This window comes from Ursus americanus, chromosome 2 (genome assembly GCF_024610735.1).
Source record: "Ursus americanus isolate L20-20 chromosome 2, mUrsAme1.1.p, whole genome shotgun sequence".
Classification (NCBI taxonomy): Eukaryota; Metazoa; Chordata; class Mammalia; order Carnivora; family Ursidae; genus Ursus; species Ursus americanus.
The window spans coordinates 78,513,118-78,526,650 of record NC_142128.1 but is presented as its reverse complement, the minus strand read 5'-3'; the positions used below and the strand labels follow the sequence as shown (position 1 = coordinate 78,526,650).

Here is a 13,533-nt window from a genome sequence, read left to right as displayed (position 1 = left end):
GCCATTCTCCAAAAGTCGAGTTCTTGGCATCGAGCTGGGGTCCTCGCGATAAGGGATTAGATGGTCTGGGGCCTGCTCTGGCCTTCCCTCTGCCAACTCCATGTGGAATTAAAATGCCCGGAGCTGAGCTACTCGCTCAGGACCTGCCCCCCGCTCCACTCCCCATAAATCTGTGACCCCATGGGTCCCCTGAAGTTGGAAATGAGATCAAGGCCATTGGGAAATGCCTCGCTGAGCTTCCTGGGAGAAAGGAATCATTCCAACTATAAGACAGAGAAAGAAAAACAAGCCCCAAGATGAATTTAATTTCCATTTATATCAGTTGTGGCAAGTTCTAGAAAAAGAAGAACTTGTTTTTTGTTTTATTTTGTTTTTAATGGCCCACGTGATACTCTAAACCAACAGAAAAGGACTTCTCCACTTGCCTGCTGCAACTCACGCCCCACCCTGGAAAGGGGCTCAGGTTGGGGAGATGCAACTCTTAGCAACTGGAACCGTGGTCTACATAATAGGAATTTTTCAAGGGCATAATCCAACCAGAGGAGGAAGTTCCTTTCCCCGTGACTCTCTTGGCTTATTCAGCTCCTGGAAAAAAGCAGTTAGCCCATGTAATTAATAGAGATGAACCTGGCACTTCACTCAGCATTTCAGCTATTGTGGGGGCCGTTTGCCCTGTCTCTAATTTCCAGGGTCCAAGGTCTGCAATAACAAGCCGAGGAGGAGCCTTCTGACCCTCCCTTGTCTAAAATGTTCTTCTTTTCTGATCTCCCCTTCTCTGCTCTCCTCTTCCTCCTCCCCGCTTTACTCACATCACGCAGACCTCCAGCCATTCTCACTCCCACCCAGAGATCAGCACAGAACCACAAAGATGGCAGACTCCCAGCTTGCACTAAGAGAACACAACACAAACCATGAACTCAAGAGAAGAAATGTCCTTCCACTACCTGGCTTGCCCATCAAATGAGCACCAGACTTAGACAAGGAGAACCAGACAAAATATCTTTGTAACCAAAGGAGACCCATGGCCCACATTTTAGCCTCCAACAAAATTTGCCACAGTACCACGATTCAGGAAATAACTTGGGGAACTCTTGGAGTTGATGGTTAATGTGACTTGACTTCAGGACAATACCTATTTTCAGAAATAATTTGTTTAAGCAACACATAGTATCGCATGTCACTAAAGGCCAGACCTGGGTGCAGACATTGAGGAGTGGGGACTAAAACACACAGATAATACTGCCCTCAAAAAACCTACCCTCTAATAGGGACAACGGATAGTATACGTGTAAATAAAATTAAATAAGTAAATAGTGCTTATACAACTAAACTTCAGATAGTGCTAAAAGCTATAAAGGAAATAAAAACATGGTAACGCGGTGGAGAAGGGGATGGATGAGTGACCATGAATTGACATTTGAAGGGCAAAATTGGCCGACATGATGGGGAGACCCAGGCTTGGAAAGATCTGGAAGGAAGCACTGTCAGGTGAGGGAACATTGGCTAGAGCAAAGGGAGGCTGGGGAGGAAGTGACAGGACAAACCTGGGTAGAGCAGCTGACCCAATTACTTTCTCAACAGTACCAGAAAAGTCCCTTTGTTCTCTGATGCTTTTTTTTTTTCCCCCAGATAAAAATCCATCATAATTATTTCTTTCCCAATTTCCTCCCTGTCAGGACCTCTTGTCTTTTATCAACCTGGTCCTCTAACACCACCTACCCCGCCCCCCACATACACACCCATATACACACGGAGACAAGCAACCTGCTATAGCAATGCAGGAACCTCAGAGAAAAAATGCGGTGGCTTCTTCAAGACCTTACTACCACCCGCAAGTCGGGCACATGACCAAAAACCTGAGTGGAACGCCTGAGGCAGAGACGCCTGGCTGGAGACACATGCTAGAGTGGCCGAGGAAAGGGAGGAAGCATTTGCAAGACTGGTCGGCACAGTTGTGTTTCTTCTTCCTTCGTTCTCTATGAACAGCAACGGTTAACAGCGCGCTTTCCTTTTTTCTTTAAACAGATTAAGAGTCCGAGGCAAGAAAGGCATCCTGGTGGTTGGAAAACAGTGTCTTCTTTTTTTCTTTCTTTGCCCCACTGAAACGATTCTTCCCTCCTCCTCTGCTCAGGCTGGGCTCACGTTCCCGCACTGCAGGCTCGTGCAACCTTCCTATCCATGCTTCGCATTGCACGGGAAGGATAACTCAGGAGGTGGAAAGGGTTTTATTCAACTTGACCATCTCCTAAAAAAAAGAAAGAAAGAAAAAGAGAAAGAGAAAAAGAAAAAGAGAAAGAGAAAAAGAAAAAGAGAAAGAAAAGAGAAAGATGAAGAACAGGAGAGGGGCCAGACTAAATGGATATGATCTGAATGCATATTTGTGTTACAACTAATACAACCAGCATCAGAGAGGGGCCAAGATCAAATAAATGGTAAAACCTGACAAAGAGAAGAATAGATGGTATGTGGAGCCATCTGTTTTGGAGGACACCCAAATCTGTCTGAATCTGTGAGGCCAAACTACCAGCTATTCTAAGACGCCCCATTCCAAGAGTGGCCTAACGCGCGTCTACACAATCAGTTTCTCTCGCCATCACTTTGGCTGCAACTTTTTTGTGCAATTAAGTAATTTATTCCTTTCTTCAGCCTCCTGATTCTAATGAATCCGAGCCACAAACAAGCCTCAGTTGCTCCTATTCAAGGAGTCTGATTGCATCTGGCAGTGATTGCTGAAAATCCTGAAGAGGAAACAGGGAAGGGAAGCGTATTGTTTGGGGGGGTAATAGGTGAAGACCTGCCTCTCTTGACCTATAATACATTAGTGTCAGTGAACATTTGGCAGCCTTCAGATGATTAGCAATGAAGATGAATCAAGCAAAAAAGAGGTAGAAATCTGCCTCATCTGAATCACCAGAACTGCATACATTTGCATGCTGATTAGCTGTTCTTTTGTCTGTGTTCCTAATTATTATGACACATTATGTCTTCATCATGCAAGATTCTGATCTGTCTTGTTCAAAATGCATGTAGAAAAAAGTGCAGTTTATTGATTCAACATGTAACTTTTATTTTTATGTTTGCTTTAATTAAATACATATTTGATTGCCTTTGACTGCTGTCCTTTTTTTTTTTTTTGCTCTTATTTATTTCATCTTGTTGACAAACACACAGGTAACCTTCCTTTATCATTCTCAGCTCATCTGGTGCTCACGGTTTTCCCTCTCTGCCTTCCTCTCTCTCTCTCTCTCTCTCTCAGGTGCTCACTTCCATTTTCTTGAAGAGGCAAAACAAAGGAAGAAAAGACAACAAAACGGCATCCCTAGTAACACGGCAGAGCGGGGGAGCTGGCGGTGGGGGCACACAGGCGATGCCCACAGCAAGGAGGGAAAATGGCTCCAACCTTAAGAAGAGCAAACAAACGGTTGTGACTCTGGAGAAGGGCTTTTCCAGTGGAGCGTGGGCAGCAGAAGGGGGTTAAAAATAACATGATCTTGCAGAAGAGAGAGACCCGGTGGCATTCCCAGTTGTCTTCACACTTTATTGATCACAAGGATTTGTGAACAGGACGTGAAAAACGCCTGTCTCCCAGGTCAAGCCTCCATTTTTCCCATATGGCCCAATGACTCTGCTGGAATATCTGGGAAAGGAGGGGAGACTGCTTTCCCAATGGGCTCTGCTTAGACCCAGTTACCCCCCTTTTTCTCAGAAGTGGAAGTGGTGTGGGGAACTTGGCATCTCTCTGTGCCAGACCCCAGAGAATCTCCCACCCCCAAAGCAGCTGGGAAACCAACACTCCCAGGAGCAAGGGGGAGGACAGGGAACTGGACAGAGAACTCTGGGATGAAGGGCCTCTCACCCTCCCCTAAAAAGATGCAAAATGTGCCAGCGTGTACCTCGAGGCCTGCTGGGGCTACTCGGTCCCAACAACTGGGGACTCTTTCAGTAGTGGGGGTGGGGAGAGGTGTGGGCAGAAAGAGAAAGGAAAAGATATTTGTTTCCTGCTGGTTACAGCCACCCCAAGCCCTGATGTCCTTATCACCCTCCACCCAGGGATATGCTAAACAGCTGTAGTTAGCACCAAGCTATTTGGTGAATCCAATCAAGACACTTAGAAAGCAAAAGAGCATCACAGAGGAAGAGCCGGATGCAGGAGTAATTGAGTGTGCTGAGGGTCCATAGCTGCTCAGAAAGAAAGCAGGGCCCAACCAAATGCAAATGGCTCCTCACTGAAGAGGCATAATGCCCATCGCTCTTCCCTGCTAATGGGCATGATTGGCTGGAAATGTAATCAACAGCTCTGCCCCCAACATCTATCCCTACAGTGAGGGATGATGGAAATCCATATTCATGAGAAAGCAAACCGGCAATGTTTACTGGGTGCAGAAAGGGGGCAGGGCTGGCCTGGGTCAGACAGAGTTCCTTGGGAGCCATAATGAGGCTGGGAGCAGGGAAACCAGTGCTGTTAGAGCCCCTGTCCCAGCCCCTCCCCTCACATACCTGCCCCCCAATATGTACACACGGCTGCTGAATCTGGGACCAAAGAGAACACCCGAATCCATAATTTACCTACGCAGAATCTGGACGTCTATCTGGGTGCTGCCATCTCACAACATCTTGCGTCAAAGCGCTCAGTCCTTCCCCTCCCTTGCCAACCCACCCTCTAAGCACGGCACATCTATTCCATGTGTAGCAACAGATATGGAGGGAATGGTAATAAAAGGTACAGATATAACACAGACATCTCGAAATCCACTTTGGAATCCCTCCATCATACCCCGGGTGGTCTAAGCTAAAAATAAAGGATATCTGGCATTGAACTGGGTTGCATGATATCTGTATTAGTCAGTTCAGGCTGCCGTAACAAATATCATAGACTGGGTAGGCTAAAAGCCAGAAACTTATTTTCTCACCGTTCTGGAAGCTGAAAGTCCAAGGTCAAGGTGTTGGCAGGGTTGGTTTCTCCCGAGGCCTCTCTTCTTGGCTTGCAGATGGCTGCCTTCTTCCTGTTTCCCCACATGGTCTTTCCTCTTGTGTGAGCACCCCTGGTGTCTCTGTGTGTCCTAATCTCTTCCAATAAGGACACCAGTTAAATTGGATTAGGGCCCACTCCAATGTTTCATTTTTACTTAATTCATTCTTTAAGACCCTATCTCCAAAGACAGTCATATTCTGAGGTACTAGGGGTTTGGTCTTCAACATACGAATTTTGAGGGAACACAATTCAGCCCAAAACAGTGTCTCCCTAAAACGCAAATCTGCCAAAACCTCAGAATGTACCTCATTTGAAAATACAGTCTTTGCAGATATAATTAGTTAAGATAGGGTGTTGCTGGATTAGAGGGGCCCTAAATTCAGTGACTGATGTTCTTCTAAGAGGAGACCAACATACATATGGACACACAGAGAGAGTGCCATGGGATGACAGAGGCAAAGACTGGAGTGACGTAGGTATGGGCCATGGAGCAACAAGGATGGCTGGCCAACCACCCGAGGCCAGGAAGAGGCAAGCAAGCCCTTCTTCCCAGAGCCTACAGGGGGTGCAGAGCCCTGCTGACACCCTGATTTCAGACTTCCACCTCCAAAACTACAAGAGAATACTGTGACCTAGTTTGTGGTCATTTGTGTTTTTTTTGTTTGTTTGTTTTTTAAGATTTTATTTATTTATTTGACAGAGATAGAGACAGCCAGAGAGAGAGGGAACACAAGCAGGGGGAGTGGGAGAGGAAGAAGCAGGCTCATAACGGAGGAGCCTGATGTGGGACTCGATCCCAGAACGCCGGGATCACTCCCTGAGCTGAAGGCAGACGCTTAACCGCTGTGCCACCCAGGCGCCCCGTGGTCATTTGTTTTAACAACCACAAGAAACTAACACAACCGTGAAGACTGAAACCCACAGAACATCCCAAAACCTCAATGTAGAATTAGACTGTCACTTGGAACAACCACTCACTCACCAGAAGATGACCACAGATGCCCCAGGGCAAACTGGTCTGCATTTCTCTTCCCTCCTCTGCTTCCCAAATTTCCCTCTGGTAAAGGAGCCAGGAGCAGGGAACAGGTTCAAGAATATCCGTAAGCAAGTCATTAGATCCTGGTCATCTGGTCATCTGGTCACCGGCCACCTGAATTCAGGGCCCAAAGAAATACAGGGAGAGGGTGATGGTCAATAAAGTCAGAAATCCAAACTATGAACAACCCAAACAACCTGTTGTCTCCAGGCTGAGGTTTAGAGACCTGTACCGATCCACAACAACTCTCAGGGAAATGAGAAAAATAAAGCATTGAGGTTTTATAAAGCTAAATATGTTTTATGCAAGAGACTCCTCCTTCATTCTGAGACCATGTCCTTTTTTTAAAAAAGATTTATTTATTTATTTGAGAGAGAGCCCACACGTGCACATGAGCAGGGGAAGGGGAGAGGGAGAGAGAGGGAAAGAATCTCAAGCAGACTCCCTACTGAGCATAGAGCCCGATGAGGGGCTTAATCTCATGACCCTGAGATCACGACCTGAGCAGAAATCAAGAATCAGACATATAACCAACTGAGCCACCCAGGCACCCCAATCATGTCCTTTTTATATCTTAGATGCTTAAATGTCCTACCTATTATAAAATGATGGCAATAAGGGATGGTAAAAATTTTTCTAATGTTCATTCTTAATAAAATTAAAAGCTGGCAATTCTCTGACTGGCCATCAGTTGAAAACTAAAAATCCATGAACTGTTACTTCTTCCAAGAAGCCTCTTCACATTCTTCACTCCCTTGGTACTGATGCATAAATCCTGCATTTCATTTTTCACTCATATTTGGCTCTAAAATTATTCTCTGATTTCTTTCCAAAGAGATTGCAAATAGATCCCTATCTCCCAGGGATAAGGATCATGACTCTTACATTTTCTATTTCTACTTTTACACAGCACAGAGCGGCACACTCAACAGATGCCCAGGAAATGCTGAATGAATGAATAAAAGAATAAACAGATATAGTTGATGGGCCCAGGACAAAGCAGGAATTTATAAAGGCATAATTGGGAACTTGCTAGTTTCTGAAGTCCCTTCCCACCACAACTATCCATGGTTCCTTAGTTAAGGAGGATGAGAACTAGGCCCCCAAGTCTGTTGAAATTATAATGGAAAAGGGGATGCTGATGCCACAGGCCCAGAGAATTCTGGAAGCTTCCATGCTGAAAATGGCCCAAGATATGAGGCAGCTTGATATATAACCAGGATCCAAATGCTTCTCACTACTTTTGCCCAAACCACCTTCATCCTTCACCCGCACAAATGCACAAACCTTCATAGTAGTCAGAATAATGGCCTTCCAAAGATGAACACATCTCAATCCCCCCAAATTGTGAATACCTTACATGGTGAAAGGGACTTTGCAGATGTGATGAATTTAAGGATCGTGGGACAGATTATCCTGGCTTATGCAGATGAGGCCAACTTAATCACAAAGGTCCTTATATGGGAAAAAGGGTCAGAGTCAAAGAAGGAAATGGACCAATGGAAGCAGATGTCAGAGAAAGAGAGATGAAGACAGTCTGCTTCTGGTTTCGAGGCCAGGGAAGAAGCTGAGAGTCCAGAGATGCAGACAGTCTTTAGAAGCTGCAAAAGTCAAGGAAGTCTCCTCTAGAACATTTGGAAAGAACACAGCCCTGCTCATACTTTGATTTTAGGACTCTGGCCTCCTGAACTGTAAAATAATAAATCTGTGTTGTTTCAAGCCGCTACACTTGTGGTAAGTTGTTACAGCAGCAATAAGAAACTAATACATTTCCTTACTGGTCTCCCTGCTTCTGTCCTTGTCCTTCTATGGTCTATTTCTGAACATGAAAGCCAGAGAGAGCCTTTTAAAATCTAAGTCAGATCCCATCTTCCTCTGTTCAATATCTTCACACCATACCCTATGTCAGAGTAAAATACAAAGTTCTCAGAACCTCCCACAAGGCCCTACCTGATCTAATAGTCATAACTTCTGAGACTTCCTCTCCTCCAGCTCTTCCCAGTCACTCTACTCTGGATTTACTGGCCTTCTTGGGGTTCTTGGCATCCTCCTGTCTCTGGGCCTTTACATTTTCTATACCCTCTGTCTAGAAGGCTCCTTCCCAGACATCTAAGAGCTGATTCTGACCTCCTTCATGTCTCTCTCTGCTCAAAGAGCACCTTTTCAGCAAGGCCTTCTTAAAGCTGAAACGCCCTTTCACTTCCAGTCTTCTCTCCCTACCTGGGATTCTCTACAGCACTCAAACTGTCTGGCATCCTACTGACCCGCTTGTTTATTTCCTGTCTCCAATAGAATGTCTCCTGTCTTCATTAGGACCAAGATTTCTGTGTTTCATCTGCAGTGCCAAAACAGTGCCTGGCACCTTTTCAGCAAGGCCTTCTTAAAGCTGAAACGCCCTTTCACTTCCAGTCTTCTCTCCCTACCTGGGATTCTCTAGAGCACTCAAACTGTCTGGCATCCTACTGACCCGCTTGTTTATTTCCTGTCTCCAATAGAATGTCTCCTGTCTTCATTAGGACCAAGATTTCTGTGTTTCATCTGCAGTGCCAAAACAGTGCCTGGCACATAGTAGGTGCTCAATAAATAACTGCTAAACAGATGATCACTCCCTGTAGGAGCCTTTGAGTTGATGTAACCAGTGCTGATAACAACCACCATATTAATCACTGCCAAGTTACTGGGTACCAGGCACTGTGCAGAGTGTTTCACATGGATGAACTCAATCAAATCACAGTGACTTTTCAAATAGGGTCCTCAAGGGAACTTGAGGAGCAACAAAATTCAAAATGTAGGGTAAGAATTGCTGATTTCTGATTATGGCCCCCACTGGTTCAGTAAAGAGCAAGCTATTTACTTGGCAAAACTGACATCACCACAAGAACTTTGATAAAATGGGATTTGGGCACATTAATCCTCCAGCTCTGAAAGTTCCAGACCCATGGTAAATATGTAATCAGAATCTGCTAACTAGGTTTTTATTTTTTTACAAAAGATCTAATGTCACCTACCAGTATGGAGAGAGAAGATACAAGTCAGAAATGTGGAAAATCTCACAGAAACATGGGACTTCTCCTCAACAACCCACTTTTGTGGGAAGGCCACCAAATCCTCCCACCTTGTTATGACAGAGTCCCAAATGTCACAGGTTAGTTAGCTCTGACATTGTGACTTAGAAGAAGAAATACATATTTGGACTTTGGCTCCATTTCTGGCACTAAGCTCTTAGAATCCTGAGAATTTCCTAAATGAGGCGAGGATAAAGGTATCTCTTGCTATGTTAATGAGATAACTTTTGGAAAGCTCCTAAGGATGGGGCTGGTTTCCTGGAGACCCAATCATGTGACTAGAGGGTTGGAAATTTCAGTGGCACCTCAGCCTCCCGGGAGGGGAAGGGCTACCCACCCACTTCCGGGAGGTTGAATCAGTCACTAACAGCCAGTGATTTAACCAATCATGCCTATGTAATGAAGCTTCCATACAGACTCAAAAGGACAGGGTTCGGAGAGCTTCCAGGTTGGGGAACACATGATTCGGGGTGAGCGGCATGCCTGGAGAACATGCTTTCATGTTCAGAAATAGACCATAGACGGACAAGGACAGAAGCAGGGAGACCATTATGTTGTCCCATGCAACACTTTCATCTGGATATTAGTCTGCGTCCTTTATCATACATTTTATGATAAACTGGTAAATGTAAGTGAATATTTCCCTGAGTTCCATGAGTCGTTTGGGCTGATTAATTGAATTCTGAGGGGGAGGAGGTCATGGAAACCTCTGATTTAGAGAGGGTGGGTCAGAAGCACAGGTGACAAGCTGGACGTGTGATTGGCATCTAAAGTGGTGGCAGTCTTGTGGGACCAAGCCCTCAACCTGTGGAATCTGATGCCATCTCCTTGTAGATTGTGCCAGAATGGAGTTGAATTGTCGGACCCCAAGCTGGTGTCCAGGGATTGCTTGGTGGTGTGGGGAAACAGCCCCCACGCACACATTGGAAGGGGTGACCAGAACCTTTTTTAGTAACTAAGAGTAAATGAGACGTAGAGCAGGGAAAGGGGGCCAGGATGGGCTGGGAGGGGGGCACCAGTAAGTGGGCTGTAAGATCTCCTGCTCCTCAAAGATTTGCAGGTGGAGAGGATCCAAGCGAGGGAGTCTGGTTGGGTGGGACAGGTGTGCCTGGAGAAGTCTCTCCTTTCTGACTCTCCCCGGGGGTCTCATTTGGGAAAATGCTTTCTGAAGCAACACAAACTGGCCTGTGACTAACTCCACTCACCGGCCTGACTGTCCCCAAGGGGGAAGAAAAGGGAATTCCCCGCTTTGAGGCCACATTACGGGCGGGGATCTTCTTTTGTTTGCAATTGTAATCTCAGGAGTCACTCAAGTCAATAAACAAACAAGTGAAAAGATTCAGCGAGGTGTAAAAATAGATTTGCACAGGGCAGACAACTGCACATTCCATTTATTTACCTCTTCTAACAAACCGATACCTGGGGTGACATTTATTAATAAACGGCATTACCAGGTGCCTGATATGTGGCTCGCGGAAATTAATTACCCAGCCCATGGTAAAACCATAACAAGCCTGCAGTGCTGGAACATTTGTGCTAATTGAAAATGAGATAAGTGCTGGGGGTGCAATTTGCATTCAATGCAGTGTATTAATTATCTTCAGTTCTCTTCATGATAAATACACCTGACTGAATCACTCTCCTAATTTACCGGGTAATAGAGTCGTAAGTGGGTTCCCTCAGGTAACCAAGGGAAGGCACTGCGTTGTGGGCAAGATGGAGACCCTCGCTTTTCTGAGTACTTCAGCAAGCTCAGCTCCTGTGCTTGGATGGGCCTTGCATCGTTCCTAGGAACACAGTGAAGTCAACCTGTTAGACTCACCCAGACTCCCCGCCTCGGGCCCTAATCCTTCCACCAGATAGGCCGCCTGGCTCTAGAAGCTCAGAGAATGCTCAAAAAGAGGACTTTGGAAGGAATCTGTTTTAACCCAGCCAACAACTCTCCCGTACCCTGAGTATTATTATCTCTGCAAGGAAGGGCCTTTTCCTAATCATTGCTCGCATATTCATTCAAAATGTTTTGCATCTTTTTCTGAATGGACACAAACTGAAACTTACCGTCGGGAAAATACAGATTTAAAGATGTGGGGCAGGTGCCGCAGATTAATGCTTGGGGATGATGGTTTGGAAAAAGGCTTCAAATTACAAACCCAAACTGAGCTGTACAGCAAAGGCCCTCAGTACCACCCAACAAGGAAAGATGGCCTTTCAAGAGAGAAGGAGGGAAAGACACATCCGGCCGTCATGAACTGGAGTTCCCCAACCATCCGTCCATTGCTGACACAACTGCCAAGCCTTTGCCATCTTTTCCAATTCGGCAAGGTGCTCCTCTGGCCTTGGCGTGTTGAGCAGCATGTAATGAGGGAGGGTGATGCTGACAGTCACAAGAACACTTTTCGAGAACTGAGAGCTTACCGTGTGTCAGACATAAGCTAAGCACTTAACTTACATCATCTAAATTAATGCTCTTTAGAAGCTCCCCTTACTCTGTCTAAAGAAACCCGTCCCCTTCGACCTCCCCTTCCCCTCCACACACAGGGACTCTCGTGACAGCACCTTCTTGCTTCCTGTCCCAAACTGTAATCACCTCGCTTGCTTGTTTACTTGCCTTCTCCCTGATTAGCATACAAGCTCCTGAGAGTAGAGCCCCAACCTGTCTTCTTCACCCCCATTTTGTGACGAGCACAGAGTGGGATACTTAGTAAATACCTGTGGAATGAAGGCAAACTTCTTATAACAATCCTCCAACGTAAGTAGACCAAAACTCAATTATGACCCGGTCCAAGCAGTGCGTAACACATGTTCTCAAATTAATAAATGTAGAAGCGTATCCCAGGCCCACCCATAGCACCCAAAGAGGCCAAGAATCCTCCTCATAAGGGCCCTGAGCACACAGAACGCTTACCATGAAATCCCATCTACTCTCGAGCAGGAAGGCGCCAACCTGACTCTCAGTGTTCTCATGGTCCGTGGGAAGAGGAAACACGGCTGTAAATACCCCTAACGTAAAGCAAACAGTAGCCCAAGGAAGCACCACTACTTCTGATACTCACATTGGAAAGAAATGTCTTCTAAGGACAGAGAAGATGCTCTTCAATGTCTCGTCACGCTCTTGTCATCAGGAAACTGCTGTTGGCCCACCGGTATCTCTGTGTGGGCTGGTAAATGGCGCCTGTCAGGCCAGTGTGGCCCAGAAGGGCTCAGGCTTGGCAAGAAGAGCCCGGCTGGATTTCAGTCCTCACTCACCCCCCTTAGGGAGGAGCCCCTGTACACAGCACAACCTGCACAATGCCTGTGGTGGCCCTGCTGAGGGGACACCAGTGACCGTCTCCTCTCAGAGCTTCCCACCTTAAAGGGCAATCTGGTATGTTAATTAGACTTGAGATAGATAGATAGATAGATAGATAGATAGATAGATAAGAGGGGGAAAGTCCCATCTAGTAAAACCAGCCCCATGCAAGCCTTTGGGGTATGGTCTTGGTCTCCCCAGCTCTCAATCCCTTGGTAGATAGTACCATATCCAGGGCAACTCTGTTAGATTACGCCTCAGGATGACAAATGACAGTGACTGCTAGGTTTCTCTGAAGAGAGGGGTGGCAGGTTTTTATAGTAGCCAAGTGAGTATACTCTCCGTTCTGGTAAAAAGAACTGAACTCTTAATATGCCACCTCCTTCCTGTACGGACTGTGTGTTTATGTTGTCCCCAAATTCATATTTTGAAGCCCTAACCTCCGATGTGACTGTATGTTGCAGGAAGAGTCATCATGGAGGCCGTTACAGTTAAATGAGGCCAGAAGGGCAAGGTCACGGTCCGAGAGGATCGGTGTCCTTTTAAGAAGACACAGCATCTCTCTCCACCATTGGAGCACACAGTGAAGATAGAGGTCAGTCTACAAACCAGAAGAGGCCTCAGAATAAAACCTACCCTGCCAGCACCTTGATCTTGGACTGCCAGTCTCTAGAAATGTGAGAAATAAATTTCTGTTATTTAAGTCATTCCATCTATGGTATTTTGCTGTGGCGGCCTGAGCTAAGACAATGCCCTTGACATCAGTGATATTCAGCTGCCCTGGGAAATGGGCAACTACAAAAGGGGAGTGCTCCATGGGGTGTGGGAGACTAGGGCTAGAGAGAGAAGATAAACAATGAATCAGAGAACGCTTTCTTCAGGAGTTATGCCCATTGTATAATGGATACACACCGTGTGTTACACTCCCATTGCAATATCGTATATTGTCAATACCGTAGCCAGACTGGTCTTCTTGAAACAATCAGATCTTTTCATTCCTCTGCTCAAAACTTGCCAATGGCTCCAATTCCCAAAGGATAAAATCCCAAGTGTATACAGGATCCTACAAGGCCCCCTGACCTGGTCTAGGGGTCCTCTCTGACCTCACGCCCCACTGTCCTCCCCTTGGCTCATTATGCCCAGCCATGCTAACTTCCTATAGCTTCTCAGA

The 13,533-nt window shown here is 46.0% G+C and overlaps 1 protein-coding gene across 5 annotated transcripts in view; it reads right to left on the bottom strand.

The window, feature by feature from the left end:
• Positions 1-500: 500 nt before the first annotated feature.
• RPS6KC1 (ribosomal protein S6 kinase C1) overlaps positions 501-13,533 on the bottom strand; it is a 236,120-nt gene continuing 223,087 nt past the window's right edge. For 2 of the 5 annotated variants that reach the window (XR_006777789.2, XR_015722618.1), the window contains 2 exons: positions 5,955-6,122; positions 501-585 (listed from right to left, as the gene is read on the bottom strand). The gene's annotated coding sequence lies outside the window, so the exon portion shown is untranslated. The remainder of the gene's footprint in view (positions 586-5,954; positions 6,123-13,533) is intronic. The other 3 variants (XR_006777787.2, XR_006777786.2, XR_006777785.2) reach the window with 3 other exon arrangements.